The sequence below is a fragment of the Puntigrus tetrazona genome, chromosome 24 (genome assembly GCF_018831695.1).
Source record: "Puntigrus tetrazona isolate hp1 chromosome 24, ASM1883169v1, whole genome shotgun sequence".
Taxonomy (NCBI): domain Eukaryota; kingdom Metazoa; phylum Chordata; class Actinopteri; order Cypriniformes; family Cyprinidae; genus Puntigrus; species Puntigrus tetrazona.
In genome coordinates, this window is record NC_056722.1 from 8,588,220 (window position 1) to 8,604,794 (window position 16,575).

Here is a 16,575-nt window from a genome sequence, read left to right on the forward strand (position 1 = left end):
ATAACCACCTCAGCTAACAGCAGCCGTGTGGGTGAGTCAGCTGTGGACCCGCGGAGGCGTCGAGCAGATGAACAGTTACACCGTCTGACAATGTTTGTTTTTAATCTGAGTCGAGTTCTCACACTCAATCCCTTCACCTCAGAGACTCGGCTCCATACATCACACCGAATTATCAGATCTCCGTCTTTTATACTGTCTGCTCGACACGCTTAGCCTCAGATCAACTGCGTCTCTTCCTTGTTTACTATTTCTCTCTGTCATTCACAGGCCCCCACCCGCCATGCAGCAATGATACGTTCTCGCACGCAAACCCTCTTCTCGCCTTTTTCTTTCGTGTCTAACACATCTCTCTATGCAACGGCTTCCTCTAAACAGCCTCCTCACCATCTCACATCTAACACTTTCCAGTTAGGCTTGCCAACCGTCCCACATGAAGACAGGATCATCACATACTTAAAAAAAACATATTTACGTTCAGCATTAAATCCATACATCACAGAGTTTTAAATTAAAATTTTAAAAACCTCCCCATCTGGCACAAGTGGTGTAAAGACAGAAATGTCCCTTTTTCTTGATAAAAATCAAGTCAAGAGTCGTTTATTTCCTTCTGGTGTTGGCAGCACTATTCCCAGCGTCTCTGTCAGTCAGTGTTTTCATTTATGAGTCCCTCTGCCCTCGTTCTCTTCACATGCATTCTGCTCTTGTTTTCTATTTATGTTGCAATAACCATCTGCATCTATTTCAGTTTCCGTCTGCAAGCATCCCTCTGTATTTTCACTTACAATGCCACAGACCTCTTCAAATATGCCACACTGTGTAAAAATGGTCCATCCATCCAACCCTCCATTAATGTGTACAAATATTTCTATCATTAAAGTATGCGATTTTAACGAAATATGAAACATTTCGTTGCACATCACAGATATTTGGGATTTACGTGTTTATGATTTACGTCTTTTGTCAGTCAAATCCAATACAGCATATGTGATGTGATGGAAATGACATTTGTCGATTCGGAAAAACGAATTCTCTTGTGATATTTGCATATGCACCATTGGACATTTATAACGGACTGGCGAGAGTGCGAAACGTGTATTATTATTAGGACTGAAGCGGCCAAAGCTGACGAAACTCGCTCATACATCCGTGTCTGTCATTATCGCGTGATCAGTAATTCCACCGTATCCCGTCTCTTTTGTTGGGGCTGGAATGAGCAGGCCGCTGGGCCCACGCTGGTCCAGATGGGGTGCGGTTCTTTCTTTTTTTTTTCTCTTTCGGCTGTTCCGTACCACGGCACCCACCGCATCTGTTATGCAGCGCAAAGCATCTTCTCACTAATTTGTTTGTCAGTACATATTGAAGGCACGATCTGTCATTCTGCCATGCTTTGGTTGCGCCGTGATGTCTGTAGACATGGCTAGTCATAAGTTTCAGAAGCCGGTCGCCAGAGACCTGCTCAGTGACGGCCCTCTGAGCGGAGAAAATGAAAGGGAGAAAAACAGAGAAAACAAAAACGAGACGTACTTCATAAAGGAGCCTCCTGCACATCATTCCCAGAGTGCAATAGCCCAGTTTAGCTAGACAACAAGAGAGAAGGCTTCTGCGATATTAGAGACAATTTAAAAATAAGCCAGTTCATGCTCTGATCAGATTAATTTCATAATGGCTACTATTAATATGCTCCGAGAAGACGCCTGACCTCTTTAAAACCCGATTTTAACCATTAAAAGACACAGAATGTATAAAGAACGCAAACTGCAATACTGCTGTGTATCGGATGATAGAAACATTGACTGTGAGTGTGTGTGTGTGTGTGTGTGTGTGTGTGTGTGTGTGTGTTTAGGGCACAGATAAAGTCTTTAAACGGTCGCTCGCTCAGCCCTTTACTTCCTCTCTCCAGCCCGGCTCCTGTTTTCCATTGCTTTTCCAAATCCCAGAGCAAAATTGCGATAAATGCAAACTGACAGTTCATAATATCCCATTTCCAATCGCATGCAGTGCACTAAGTGCGTTTCTGAGTCAATTAAAAGAAGTGTTTGATGTTGATACATTGAGACTTTCAAATTACGGGGCGGCCCATATATGCGGGTGGATGTGACTTCCTGCGCCGAGACACCGATAAAGACCAGAGAGACACTGGGAGACTCACGATGTCTTGAATCAAGAGCAACACTTCATTAACAAACACTTCAATTATTTAATATTTTATATATATTGTATTATTCATGTTAGCGTAACTGTTGCAAATGAACATAGATTTAAAATGTTTTTAAAATACGTTAATATATAAAAACTAAGATGTATCAAATATTTTTTTAAAAATGCCATCACTTAATGAATTTGCTGATGCACACAGAAATATAGTGTCAAAATTCTGTTGCTCCCTCGTGCTCTGCTCACTCTAAAGTCCTCACTAACAAGGGAATAAGGATGATCACTTTGATGATTTGGAAAATGACCGTGAACCGTACGATGCGTGATATGCGAATCGTTACACCCCTAATATACACACACAAAATTTTACTTGTTTACTTGTTTACAATTCTTACTTTGAATTATATAACACAAAAATCCCATTAAACTAATCTTTCTTTTTTTTCCTCTTTCTCTGTTAAATGTAAAAAATGGTATTTTTTCCCCTTGTTTTATTTAATTTTTATTATCATCATCATTTATTTTTTATTTAAATTTTTATTTTATTTTATTTTTTTACAATGCACCAGCGTTAGCTAAGGAAGACCCTATATACTGCTAAATATGTAGTTCAACTTTTCATGATGTACAAAGAAAAAAAAAAAAAAAACATGACATATCAAGAGAGGTTTGGAAAATGACCTTTTCAATGTGCTTGTACAAGTAATTGAAGAAAATCTACATGCGGAAAGGAAAAGACCAGGTAAATGGGAAGTTATTGCAGATCTGAAATTGCTATGGCATTCACTGAAATAAATCTTCTTCCTTTTTACAAAAAAAATATATATATCGATCAAAGGCTAGAATCATTGATAAGAAGACACAGAAAATATACAAATGACTTTGTGATGAATGGAATATGTCTCACGCGTTAGTCTTATTCTTTACTTCTGCATATTCAAACGTGTTATCACTGATGTCAAATCTGCAACATATGCATGTCATATGACCTCAGAAGACAAAATATGTAAATCTTGACTCATGTTTGTGATACTCTTATGCTGCTTTTTGTCTTTTGACAGCCCCTGGTCACTGAATGTTTTAATTTTACTGGAAAGAACGGCATACATATTAGTCTAAACGGATTCTATTTTGTTTCACGAAGAAAGAGAGAGATGGACTTCGAACAACATGTAAAATAATATCAGACAGCGTGTAAACGAATAGTTGCAACAATACTGAACGCATCGGCATGCACTTGCTTAAATCTGTGGCATTATACAAGGATGAATAAATGGCATCTGTTTGTGTAGTGAGGCTGAAAGATGTAATAATAGTAAATGCTGAAAGTGCAGTGGTTGTATTCACTAATCACCTGAATGCTTCTGTAAATGGGACATCAGGTGTGGGAAATAAAGTCTAGTCTGCATCCCACCTGTGAATCTGTCTGAAACATGCTCTATGAAAGTGTGTGAACACAGTCCAGTCTAGCTTTGTAATACTTGAACAAGTACGTGTTGAATTCTTAGTGTTGCAATAAGGGGAGCCCTACAGTCAGTTTTCTCCTCCAGAAGTATAGATTGTGTGCTCTGTTAGACTAATGTGTTGTTTTATGTATGAATTGAATTATTCACTCAACCAATTTGTTTTTATTCCCTTTTTTTTTTTTTTTGGTTCATGGCAAAAGAAGAGATCCAAAATTGTTGTTGCTGCTATTATTATTATTATTATTATTATTAATAATACAACATTAAAATATGTTATTCTTGCATTATTATTATTTATTTTTACATTTTTTTGTTACCAGGAAAATGAAATAATAATTATAAAGTATAAATTAAATTATGAATAAAGCTATTTAATAGTCAACTTTCATATTATTTTTTTTACATTTATAATATCAACTTTGCTGTAACCTAAAGATCAACTAAAATGTACGTTTAAGAATGCTAATATTTAAATGATTCTGTTAAAATTCTCTTAAAATTAATATCCATTTTCATACTCTTTACTGTAATGACGTGATACTTATATTATACAAAAGTAGAAATGCAAGTTATATAATTGCGGCACAGTTGCCAGTTATTATGAGAATTTTCCTGCTCATTTAAACTTTTGTAATATATATTTACAATTGCTAATAATTCAACAGTGTTGTAATCTTAAGCACATCTGAAAAAGCTTTTTTCATCCGTAATTATAAATGTGATGACTAATTCACTTAGCATTTCAAATGATTGATTATTCTTTTTTTATTTAGCATTTCATTTTAAAACACATTTAGACTGAAAAAGCATATCGTTTTTAAAACCTTGTCATTTATCTGTCATGCAGTTACAAATAAATAGTGGCTTATTATATCAGTTGAGATTTCTTTATCATTGCATCAGTAACAATCTATTACTTTATTAAAATTTGCTTCTTTCTTCACTGAAAAGATCTGTACAAAAATGATGAACAAAACACCACCATAATAAAACTTGTTCCTAGAAGCGCCCCACACACACACACACACACACACACACTCTCAAAATGTACGAACACATGCTTTAAATTGCCCTGGCTCCAGACGAGCGCCATCTCAGTTGCTTACTTTAATACAGAGTCAAACCTAACTAATCAAACACACTCCGGTACCACTCAAGCAAAAATCAAGACAAAGAAAAACCAAGACAAATTTAGCCAGACTATTCTGAATAATATAACTGCAGCACTTCTATATGTAGAGATGTTAAAAGGCTTTTGCTGTTCTTTCTTCTGCGACCAGTTCTTCAGGAGTACTGATGCAAAACACAGCAGTTTCTTCTAAAAAGGCTCGCCATATTTCTGTCTCATGACTCACACTGTCACTTCTTTTTTTTTTCCCTGGGTGGCTATCAGGTCGACTTCTGATGAAATAAAAAAATCGTCTAATGCTCCATAATGTACTTCTCTGCGGTCTTATTCGCATTATGTATCCAAAATTAGCATCACTGAGTCACCAAATGTGTTGTAGTGGAATTTAAAACAAGCTAAAATGCTGCCGGATAGTCCTTCAATGACAATATTGGCAAATTATCGTACTGACGTGTTACATCAAAGCCCTTATGATGTCTAAATGTGTTTTCAGAAGTCATCAACAGTCATAGAGCAGAGCAGCGCCATTAGCGGAGCCTGAAGAAGTGGAAAGGGTCTCATTTGCTACAGTTCTTTTACTTTGATTGTGGAACACCTGACTTATGTTTGCTCTCATCTTCTTCTTCCTTTGAAAGCGAGAGAAACCGCTATTTTCAGAACCCTACAAATCATTCGGCTACATTAAGAAGAGCAAAGCCTCCAAAACCACGTGAAGAGCTCTCGGTTCCAGCGTCATGCCCGGAGACGCGGATCAGAAACCGACTCTCGAGGGCACACTTAGTTCGGTTTGTCGCAACAAGCTGGTATTTTAAGCTCAGGGTCATAAAAAAAGAAGAAGACGTCGCTGTTGTTGCCATTCCGTCAGAGCTGGAAAAAAGGAGCGCATGCGAATACTCCTGATGCTTCTGGACAAGTTGCCGTAATTGCTTTCAAAGCAGATGAATCTTAAGGCCACTCACAATCAACAAATTATAGAGAAATTGGCGCCTGATGAAATAAACAGGGTTCTTTGAATGGTTTCTGTTTTTAATGCTTTTTGGTGCCATTTGATGTTTTGCATTTTGTTAGCTTAAGGATACCAAAACAGACAAGATGCACGCTCTATTTTTCGTTGGTGTCTTTTTTCGTCCCCGAGCCCAAATCATCTAATATTAATTCTCATTGCACCCCGTATACAGGATCTGCATAAATGCGGCCAGACTTAAATCAACGTGAAATTGACCCTTCTTAATACACATTCCCAATCTCATCGTCCACGATTCATTCAAAGAAAATAAACAGTTCCTTTTACAATCCGACCAACTTCCAACTTTGTTTCTCATATATCTCATTAGAAATGGGCAGCCAATATTATCAACTAGATTAAAAGACCTATTTACAGTATTAATACATATCTGTTTACCTTTGCAATTTTTTTAATCAAACTTCTGAAAACATTTTCCTTTTAAGATCATGTCACAAATCCCTTCCCTCCAATCAAACAATACCACCCACTTTTTATAATCCAATTAATCCCAGATAGATAAAAATAAAGCCTAGCCACACATTAGTAGGTTTACTTGTAAAATATGTCATGTCATCAAAGTAAAATGGGGAAAAAAAAGTGGCCTCATCTCATGATGCACATACAAGATATCAGTGGCATTTTGAGTGCAAGCTGACAATGGCTTTCAACAGTCAAGATATTCATATCCAATTAAAAGCTGCACTAAAGGCACACGTCCCATGGGCAGTGTTGCTCCTTAGCAAATTCATTTTTCTAACACAGATGACGCTTTCTCTCCGTTTCTCTCTGTTCGACCTCTATAAAAGTAGTCAGCGGTCTCTTTAACCCTGAAGCATTCGGATTTATGGTGGTCCGCAACTCTCGACCTCCTCGCGAGAGTATGATCAGTAAAGCGAGTGTTTATATTGCTTCTGCAAGCGTGCTACCAACAACCACGGCTTTAACAACCACCCATTTACACAAAAGACTAGAGGATTATTATAAGGTATAATGTCAAACTGTAGAAGTAATGTTCCTGTGATGGAGCGTTAACATTTTTTCTACGTAGAATAGATCGGGTTTCATTTCAGTTTGAATTCAGTTCTGTTATGTTGATAGCGGACGGCTACTGCACGACCTAGGGAGCTGGCTATGGTTTTGAACAGCACCAATAATAAAAACATCTTTGAACAGAAAATAACGGATGAATTAATTTTAGGTTTGCTCAGTGATAGTATTAAAAAAAACGAACATGTTTGGTTTGGCAAAAAACGAAAATTTAAATGATAACAGAGTATGAATGTAACAGAGACTCACTAACAGTGCATTTTTGTGATGGCAAAAGTTAGATTTCCAAAGGGAATGTTTTGTTAGGAGAAATTGAATTACATGAATTTCCATGTTTGCTGAGATAATCCCATTCCACTGATTGTCACACCTGGGTAAAATATGCAAATTAGCAGTCTCTGCATAAAACATTGGCAAATGAGTAATAATCATCATTCTCTAACATTGGGTCCATAATCATTGACAAGTGTTTCACATGCAGTCACTCAATTTCACAGTGATGCTGGCGCACACCAATTTGCTTTCATTGTGTTTTCTTGGAGCCGGAATTTTAGGAAGCGTATTAACATCGTGCTAACAATGACCTTGTGTTTTTCATATGCTTATTTAAAACAGGAATTAAAACTAGATTTATATCAAATCGGCCAACACAAATGGCAGAGCGTTACGGTTAGCAGAGAATTGCAATAGTTTGTTATAAGATGTGTAGAGTATATTTATGCACTTCTATGTGGTTTCTAGTACATCGAAGGCGGTTGCCGGTTAGTTGTCAGATGGTTGTTTAATGGTCCATGTCAAAATAGCCCTCCCCAAGTGTTATATTTGGGTTGTCAGGTATGGCTTGGGCCTGTTGAAGGTTTAATCCAGCCTAAGCTGTTTCTTTGTTTCCGGTTTAAGCAGGTCTTTTCTGGTTTGAGCTTGTCTTTAATGTGTTCAGCTAGTTGGGATTGTAGAGATGTACAAAGATTGTGGAGGTGCACAAAAAGTGTCCCTCTAAATCCTCTAAAACTAGCCAAGACACCAGTCTGATCCATTTGGGCTGGTTTGCTTTAAATATTTTTTTATATCTGCTATAAGAAAAATGAATAGGTTTTTAAGTACGTGTAGTTTTAAGTGATGTATGAAGCACAAACAAGTTACCAGACAAGACCTATTTTTTAACATTGTGTAGGTAAAAACCAAGATGCTATTCATCTGGCATATGATAAAATGTACAAAAACCCTATAAATCAGCTAGAAAAAAAACAGACTGTTCTATTGGGTGGTTTTAGAGGGGTTTTATCTACAGTCCGAGCTATCTGAACATAGCTTGACTTTGGTTGAAGACTAGGTTAAACCAGCTAAGACCAGGAAAGGCTTTTCCCAGCATGGCTATATACGATAAACAGGATGTAACAGAGAATTGGGGATGAGCTATTTAAAGATAAATATATAATCCACGCTGCAGTAGTTGAAGGTTAAGTGTTGCTGACTTAAAAAGGTTACATTTTGGTGTCTTGATGTAATTAGTAAAACTCATTAAGCTGAACAAGTCATTCGTGCAGACAGGGATTTGTTTTACACGTTTCTTATTTGACACTGTAGAAGCTTACACCGCAGATTGTACCAATTTTTCCTTTGATACCGCAAAAAGATAAACATCCAAGGTTCTTTTTTCCCCCAGCAAAGCTTTTAGTGTAAAGCAAGAGGCCAGGGCTCCTGATAAACACGGGGAGGCCGTGTCTTAAGAAGGTCCCTATTCCCCGACTCATTTCCCATCATTAATCTAAGTGAGAGGCTGAGGAGGGACTACCCTGTGTGGCCTCAGGTATGGCATTTTAACAGATGACTATGTGCCAGCAAAAGGGCCATTCCTAGTTTTTTGGTTCCTGGACCCAATGATTCCAATTTTGGTGTCAATGAAAGCAGCGATTTATCATCCACCGTATTACTTAGTATGGCGGGTGGAGGGGACCATTCATCTCCCTCACTGCCAGACCTGGGCCAAAAAGACGCAAGCCCAGCAAACAACCACACCAACCTCCACTGCACCCAAACACCCCAGCTGACTTCCCCCGCCTCTCAAACCCCACAACAATGTGTTACCCCAGGCTCCACTGCCCTCAATATGTTCGAAACAAAAACGCAACAATCTGCTTGTGTGCTTCTGCAGGACAGACTGAATGTAGGGAAACAAATTTTACACATGCAGAATGAGTCGTGATGCATGCACATGCAATTTATGCAAAGTTAAGAAAAGTTTGAAGTCTGAAACTCACATGGTTGCGGGAATAAATTTTAATGGGTAGACCGGCACTTCCACAGGCCAAATGCGTAGTCCGCACCACACCAGACATGCTAATAAAATTGTAGCCTATACGTCAATAAGTGCAGACACTGAAGGATCAAAAAGCAACATCCCTATGAATAATTCTGTTTTCAGATACACAGTATGTACTTATATATGTTTAATGAACTTTCAAGTATATTCTAAACAACCGCTCAAAAGTTTGAGTTTGGCAAGATTTCTTACCAAGACGTGTTTGTTACCAAGGAAGAAATATTGTATCTGTTTTCAATTTTATAATGTCTACATGGCTACTCTACTCTTCAGTGACACATAATCCTTTAGAAAACATTCTAATATGCTAAATTATTAATCAGGAAAAATGTGTTACTATACATGTTGAAAACAGTTGTGGTTTAGCATTATTATGGAATATTACAGTATTCGATCCCACTTCGTGTTAGTTGGCTTTAACTACTATGTAAATCTTTGCACCTTTGCACATACATTTTTTACATTGTACTTAGTACATAGTAGTTAAGGCTGCCTGATATAAAGCGGGACCCGGGATTCTTTGATGAATAGAAACTTCTGTTCTGAAGACCGAGCAGCTTCACTTTCGATCAATGTAATATGTCCTTGTTGAAAAAAGTATAAAAAGCATTTATTTCTTTATTTATTTCTTTCAAAAACAAAATATTAAAAAAGTGCATAAAAATATCGTTTAAAATGCATACACGTAAATATGCATAAATATACAATTTAAAATAAACATTCACAACATTTGCAATCAAATCGGGTACGTTTTCAACAAGGTTCAGTCAGCCTTATTACTCTTTTAAGTGCAAAACCGCAGAATCAGTTGATCGAAAGGGGCTAATTGTTAATAATTGCTCTAACCTTGATTTTTGCCGACATACAGAAGTCTCCTATTTCACACGGCTCAATTAAAGGTGATAAAAAGGACAATATTACCCACCCTCGGTGCACATAATGGGCTATGCCTAGTCTCAAAGGCAGATAGCCGTGAATGCCTGGTAGGCATATGACACAGTGCTTATAATTGTGTAAATGAGTATGTATGTGTGCGCAGTTGTGGTGCTTCCAGCTCTGCAATGACAGGGACACACAAAACAATTTCACGCCCCCCAGGGGAGCGACACGATGGAGGTGCTGGGGACTGAGGCATGGCCCCTGAGCACACCACTTCCTCCGCTTCAATTAGCGTTCAGCTCTCGCCTGCTGGCCGCCGCAACACAGGCAACTGCCAAGCATGAAAAACACCCAACAACACGCTTGGGCTACAGCAATCTGTCCAAGCCTGTGACACATATGACTCTAATTTTACCCTTCCCAAACTCAATATAGTTCTTCTGACTGTATGACATGGCACAGCCCACTTCCTTCACTGCAGATAATGCAGGATCCACTTTTAGTTTCATGGTTTAAATTGAGTCGGATTGTTATTGTCAAGTCATGATCGCCTAAAAAGGATAACCTAGAACACAGTCCAAGACGAAAATAATGATTTCCTTCCTATATGAATGCACAGCACAACATTCTCTTATACTTAGAAAAGCAACAACATATAAACACCCATCTCATGGTCCCTGCGACAGCTAGACATTATGTGAAGGAATAACTCAAATGTCTCTTTTATTATAGTAGCATTGTTTTGATGCATTGGGACAGGACGTATTATACCAGCCATTTCAATAGGCTATTTATATTAGTTGCTAATGCTAAATAGAGGCAGGTGTTATTGGGGGAGGGGCATTCTCATTCTAGAGACCATTTTATAAGCCAAAAATTGTAAATTGAATGAAATGTAACAATAATGTCTGTTTTTTAAGTGGTGGAGGATGATTAGAAACCAGCTAAGTTGCGTGTAATGATTGAGTTCAGAGCACATTTGCTGTATTTTTACTTTTTATTTTTGTACATCACCAATATTGAACCAATTAAAGGGATTTGAATGCACCTTCCTTATGAAAATGAGCAAAACTGTAATAACCATTATTTTTGGCGCATTGATTACATTTGTATAACCACAGCTTTACTAAAATACTATAGTTAAACTATGGTTAGTGCAGTAAAAATATGGTTAATTTGTGGCTATCAACTACTTTGTAGCTAAAACATGGTTCAATTTTGTAACATACCGTTTGATTACATATGATCAGCTTTTAGTATACAAACATTAGCCTACAAAGCTAACACACACAGAAAACACAAATTTACGTTTCACAAAAGCAACCTTTAGGTGTATATTGGCATTAGCTTTAAAGCTGAAAGGCAAAGAACACCTTTTAGATTTCAAAAGAGCAAAATTTAAGAGTATTAGCCTAACCAATATGTTAACTAATATGTAACAATTTTTTTTTCTAGTCTATGATTTTTATTATGTAGATGGATTTAGAACGGTTTTCTTCGAAGGATGCAGCCCCTGAATTGGAATGCAGTTATTAAGTCCGACACGTGTCACGACTTGCCCACAGAGAAATCTCATTAGTGCAAAATCTAACTTTAAATAACTGTATTTAACATCAAATAAGTTCCTGCTGGCTGTAATTGTGTTTCATCGCACAGCATTTCTGTTTTCAGCGTAAACAAACAAATCACTTTTGCTGTAAACTAATCATGTCGCGCCTGGTTAGGAAACTGCGTAACTCGTTTCACGTGCACTTAAAATGCCTGAATTCCGTATCATGGCTATCATCAAGAACGGTCACGCAACAATAATGGTTCCATCATAAACCAGCATACTTGGAGTAGCAGAAAAGTAATTAGGCAAACTGAAGATGCTTTTGGAGAGACAGGAATCATATCAGTGTTTCCCAGTGTGCCTGGCGATGCCTGCAGCTCTTCCACGGCATGTGCGCTCGCTGATATGAACGACAGAGCTTTTGTTGTGTCTTACTTACCAACACCACACTGCTCCTCATTAACCTTTGCACAGATAAGCCTGTTTCAACGGCATGTTTCAACGGCTCCAGTGAAGCGGTTCCTCATCCGACAAAAATATCCCAAAATAGCATATTTTTAGCCTGTTTTAAGACGCTGTATCATTATTACGAGCCCGATTGCGCGATCTGTATTTCAATTGCGACTGCAGCTCAGAGATCTCGGCCTAGCTGCGACCTGATCCACCTTTAATTACCCAACATGCATTCTGGGGCCAGTGTTCATTCTAGCACGGCTAACAAGGTTAAAAGGTGCAGCTTGAGTCTAATGAGATTCACGATAATTCGCTGAGTAATTGTTAACAACATGTTACAGCTTTTTCTCTTACTCCCGGTCGCCGGTTCTCGAAGCATATGCTTGTTAGAGGAGACGTTCAGGTAGAAAGAAGCTCATTTCTGGGCGCCGAGCACTCCGTGTGTAAGAGGAGGAGGGCGACGGAGATGTGAATATACAGAGACGCTAAACAAACATGCCTTTTATCGGAAGCAACATGCAGGAGCGCAGACAGGGGAGTGAATATTAACTGCCAGTGTGTAAAGATAATTGGCACCAAGTGATTATTCATCCACTCAGGTCAGCGTTTTAATGGTAGGATCAGATGGAACGCAAGCAGTGTGAAGAACAAACACTGGTAGCACAGGAAAAGGGCAAGGAGTACGTGTGGGATCCTGCAAACTGAAACAACACCTGAGTTTTCCCTGAAGCTTACACTGGAAACAATTCTTTAGGAAACTAAGGGTTGATTTGCAACCTCGAGACTCTGGCGGTCCACCGCTGACTTGCCGCCTTGGTAATTTAACGCCAATCTCCAGTAACGAGCAGCATATATAGTATGTCTGGTGATGGTAGACATCCACGGGCATTTTACAGGTGAATTTCCACATGCTGGACTGCTAGTTGTCAGCCTAGAGGAAATCTTGGTTAACAATACACACAGAAAAGTAGAAAACAAGTTTAAATAGAAGCTCTGGTCCAAAACATAGATAGCTGATTCGCTGTTACTGTCTACATGGACAGCAGCCTTCTAAGGCAGCATCCTGACAGAATTCCAAAAAAAACTTTGTTACTCAGTTGAAGTATATGAGGGAACAGTTTATTAACGAACACATTGATTTCAACAAAGTTTAATGTTATAGCATGTTCTGAGCAAATGGTCTAACAAGTAGAAAAACATGAGTAAAAGATTTTATTCATCTTATGTTGAGTTATGATGTGCTTGCCATAACACTGTACCTTTGAATATTTACCTTTACATATGGTTTCATAAAATTACTAGCGAATGTCTATTGAAAGCTAAATGTGTTTAAATCAGGCAGCTTGCTATGTACCGCAGGGATGGTGTAATTTTAAAGGCCAAAACCCAGAAATTAGGGAGCATTTTTGAACTCCCAGAAGTCAATGGCTTTTTGGTTAAATATCTAAATTGAGGTATGTGGTTAATAAAAGCTCTAGATGTTTTCGTAAAACTACATTTAAAAAAAAAATCTTTAAAAGGGGTTATTAACTATGTGACTAGAAGTTGGCGGGTCATTAAACATGTAAACGCACCAACTCACTAGTCTTATCTAATCTGCTAACACTTAACACACTCAAGATGATCCATTTCAATCATTGTTCAAAAAAATATTTGCAAACAGCATCACAAATTTTGATTGGGTCTACAGCTCTTGACCTGTGGTTGAAAGTATAGTTTCTCATAGAATGAGAAGAGCATGTGGACATACATCATGCTCCTGGGCAAAAGAAACAAGCTAACATGCGATACGATCAGTATCAGTTTATCTACAAATTTCACCCTACATGGATTAGCTTGCCAAGAGAATGAAATCAGCTTTTAAAGAGTGCATATGTACATTAGATCCTTAGGAACCTGGGACGAAAACCAAACATCTGGAACTGAATCATGCATGTGACAATGTTGTTAATGACAGACTTGTATTGCCTAACCAACGTGCTTTGAATGATGCAAAAGTGCAAAGGTTACTACAGTTTTGGGAAATATTTGTGATTATTAACGTATGCCAACGGAAAACTCCTACAATGCCTTTAAATGGTGTCTTGGTAGGCAGCTAACTAAGTTTGAGTCAACAAGCAACATATATTGTACCAAAAATAACTAAACATGAAAACGTGAAAAAATATATTAAAAAAACCTTAAAACTGAAGGATGGAAAGGATTCAGTGAAAAGGTTCACATATTTATTGCAGATATTTGCTTGCATTGGTAATTTGGCGCTTTACCAAAAGGACCAAAACATATGACTGGTCGAAAAGTAGTCCCATTAATCAAAACTTTAAATCTCTCATTAATGAAGCAAATAAATAATGCTGTTGAAATAAGCAAGTATATTCAACCGTCCACCCTATTCTTCATTCTGTCTGGCTTCTCCCCTCTCCAGCTGTACAGAGCAGAAAAAAACCAAGCTTGAAGAAGCACATCATCTGTTCGGCTTTTAGGAGATGGAGGAGGAGGCTGAAACATCTGCGCCGTTTCACCAAATAGGTAATCAAAAATCAAGCAAATAATGCCAATATTAAAATCGAAACAACAGCCCTTCTGCTAAACCCGTTTCAGCTGAAGCGAATATTTAACAAAGCCCAAAGTAAATGTCCATCAGTAATGATTATTCCAATTATTATTATTCCACCACAAATACCATAATGCACCTGATTTACTAAGATGAAATGCATGTGAATTTCCATGGTACAAATTTGTACTTATAACTGTACACAAACACTTGTGCATACGTGTATGTTTACTAAGTGCTCACAATTGACTATATGTGATTTCTCTTATCATACATACTCCATTCCATATTTGCATGAATTTTCTAAACAAATAAATATAAGGAAGCATTCCCAAGGCACGCTATTTTGTGTGTTTGTACGATAAAAGAATTTAGCAGAACAGCTTGAATATTTTATACACACAAAGCTTTTGCAAATCAGGGACTAATTGTGATTTGTCCTCAAGAGAAAGGTTTAAAATGATCAACACAACATTTTCGCTGTCACTATTTAAAAGTGATTTAGACATGCAAGTCATTTCATAGCAGGCCTAATAAAAATTCGAAAACTGTAAAGGCCAAAAAAGGCCATCACAAGAAGAATAAGGTCCAAATGAAAGCCTTTATGCCACAATAATGAGGTACAAAGAAGTCGCCAGAGCTAAAGGACTCTGCGGTAATGTTCTCCTTCTTTCCGAAAGGCCACTAAAACTGCTTTTACAATATTCAGTCACTTTTACATAATTCATGTATGCAATGGTCACACAGATAATTACATTAGCAATAAGCAAGGGAAGTCTCCTTTTAACGCGTACCCTTTGACTCAGGGGCTAGAACAAAAGTGTGAATAGACACGGCTTTCAACATTACCTTCTCCTCTCGTCAGGAACGTTAATGCAATTTCAAATGGCCATTCATTCTGCAATCTAAAAACCTTTTTATCATAATCCAATTACTAGGTCTCATTTATCAGCCGGCATTTTATCACCCAAAACAATACAATGAGAGGTCAGTACCATTACTTCCGCTATTCATGCGCTCCGTGTCTTAGAAAGAGCTTTGGATAATCATGTGGCTGTAAGCAAAGGGTCAAAATATGAGGAACTGGACTTTTTATTAAGGGCTATATATATATATATATATATATATATATATATATATACACACACACACACACACACACACACACACACACACACACATACATACATATACAATATACATACATATACAATATATATACAATATACATACATATACAATATATATACAATATATATATATATATATATATATATATATATATATATATATATATATATATATATATATATATACACACACACACAAACATATACACAAAGAGCTATTTCTAAAATAAAAAAAAGACATATTAACTCATACTGACACTGTTTTGACAAATAGGACAGCTTTCTAGATGGTTTTTTTTTAACATCCCTGTGGACCAGTCAGATTTTAGTTCTGTTAGTGTTATTCAGATACAGACAGCGTTCGGCCATCAAATTACTTACATTTATGTTCACATTTAGTCATTTAGCAGATGCTTGAATCCAAGGTGACTTACAAATGATGATGGAACTTGCAGACTTGCAGCTGGACTGTTATCTGACAACTAAAATAAGAACTTACAGGATTAATTCACCCCAAAATTTAAATGTGAATGAAAAATGAAAACACTTAGGCCATTCATGATGTAAGTGATTTTGCTTCTTCATCAGAACAGATTTGGAGAAATGTAGTATTTGATCACTTGCTCACCAATGGATGCTCTACAGTGAATGGGTCTGTCAGAATGAGCCCATGACTGATAAAAAAAAATAAAATAAAAAAATCAATGTGATCAAAGTAACTCCAATGCAGTACACCAATTAAACTTTAACTGTAAACTGGAGCTTCTGACCAACCATAATCGACAATGATGCTTTCTCCAGTGAACATGTAGTCTACTTACAACAAAATCCATTCACATTTTAAAAGACGTTTTGGACAGTTTTTAGTTGTAAACAGAGCTTAAT

General features: G+C 37.4%; 1 protein-coding gene across 1 annotated transcript in view; it reads right to left on the reverse strand.

Annotated features, from left to right (window-relative positions):
- Positions 1-16,575, reverse strand: part of adarb2 (adenosine deaminase RNA specific B2 (inactive)) — a 139,023-nt gene that overhangs the window by 58,112 nt on the left and 64,336 nt on the right. The gene's annotated exons all lie outside the window — the stretch shown is intronic.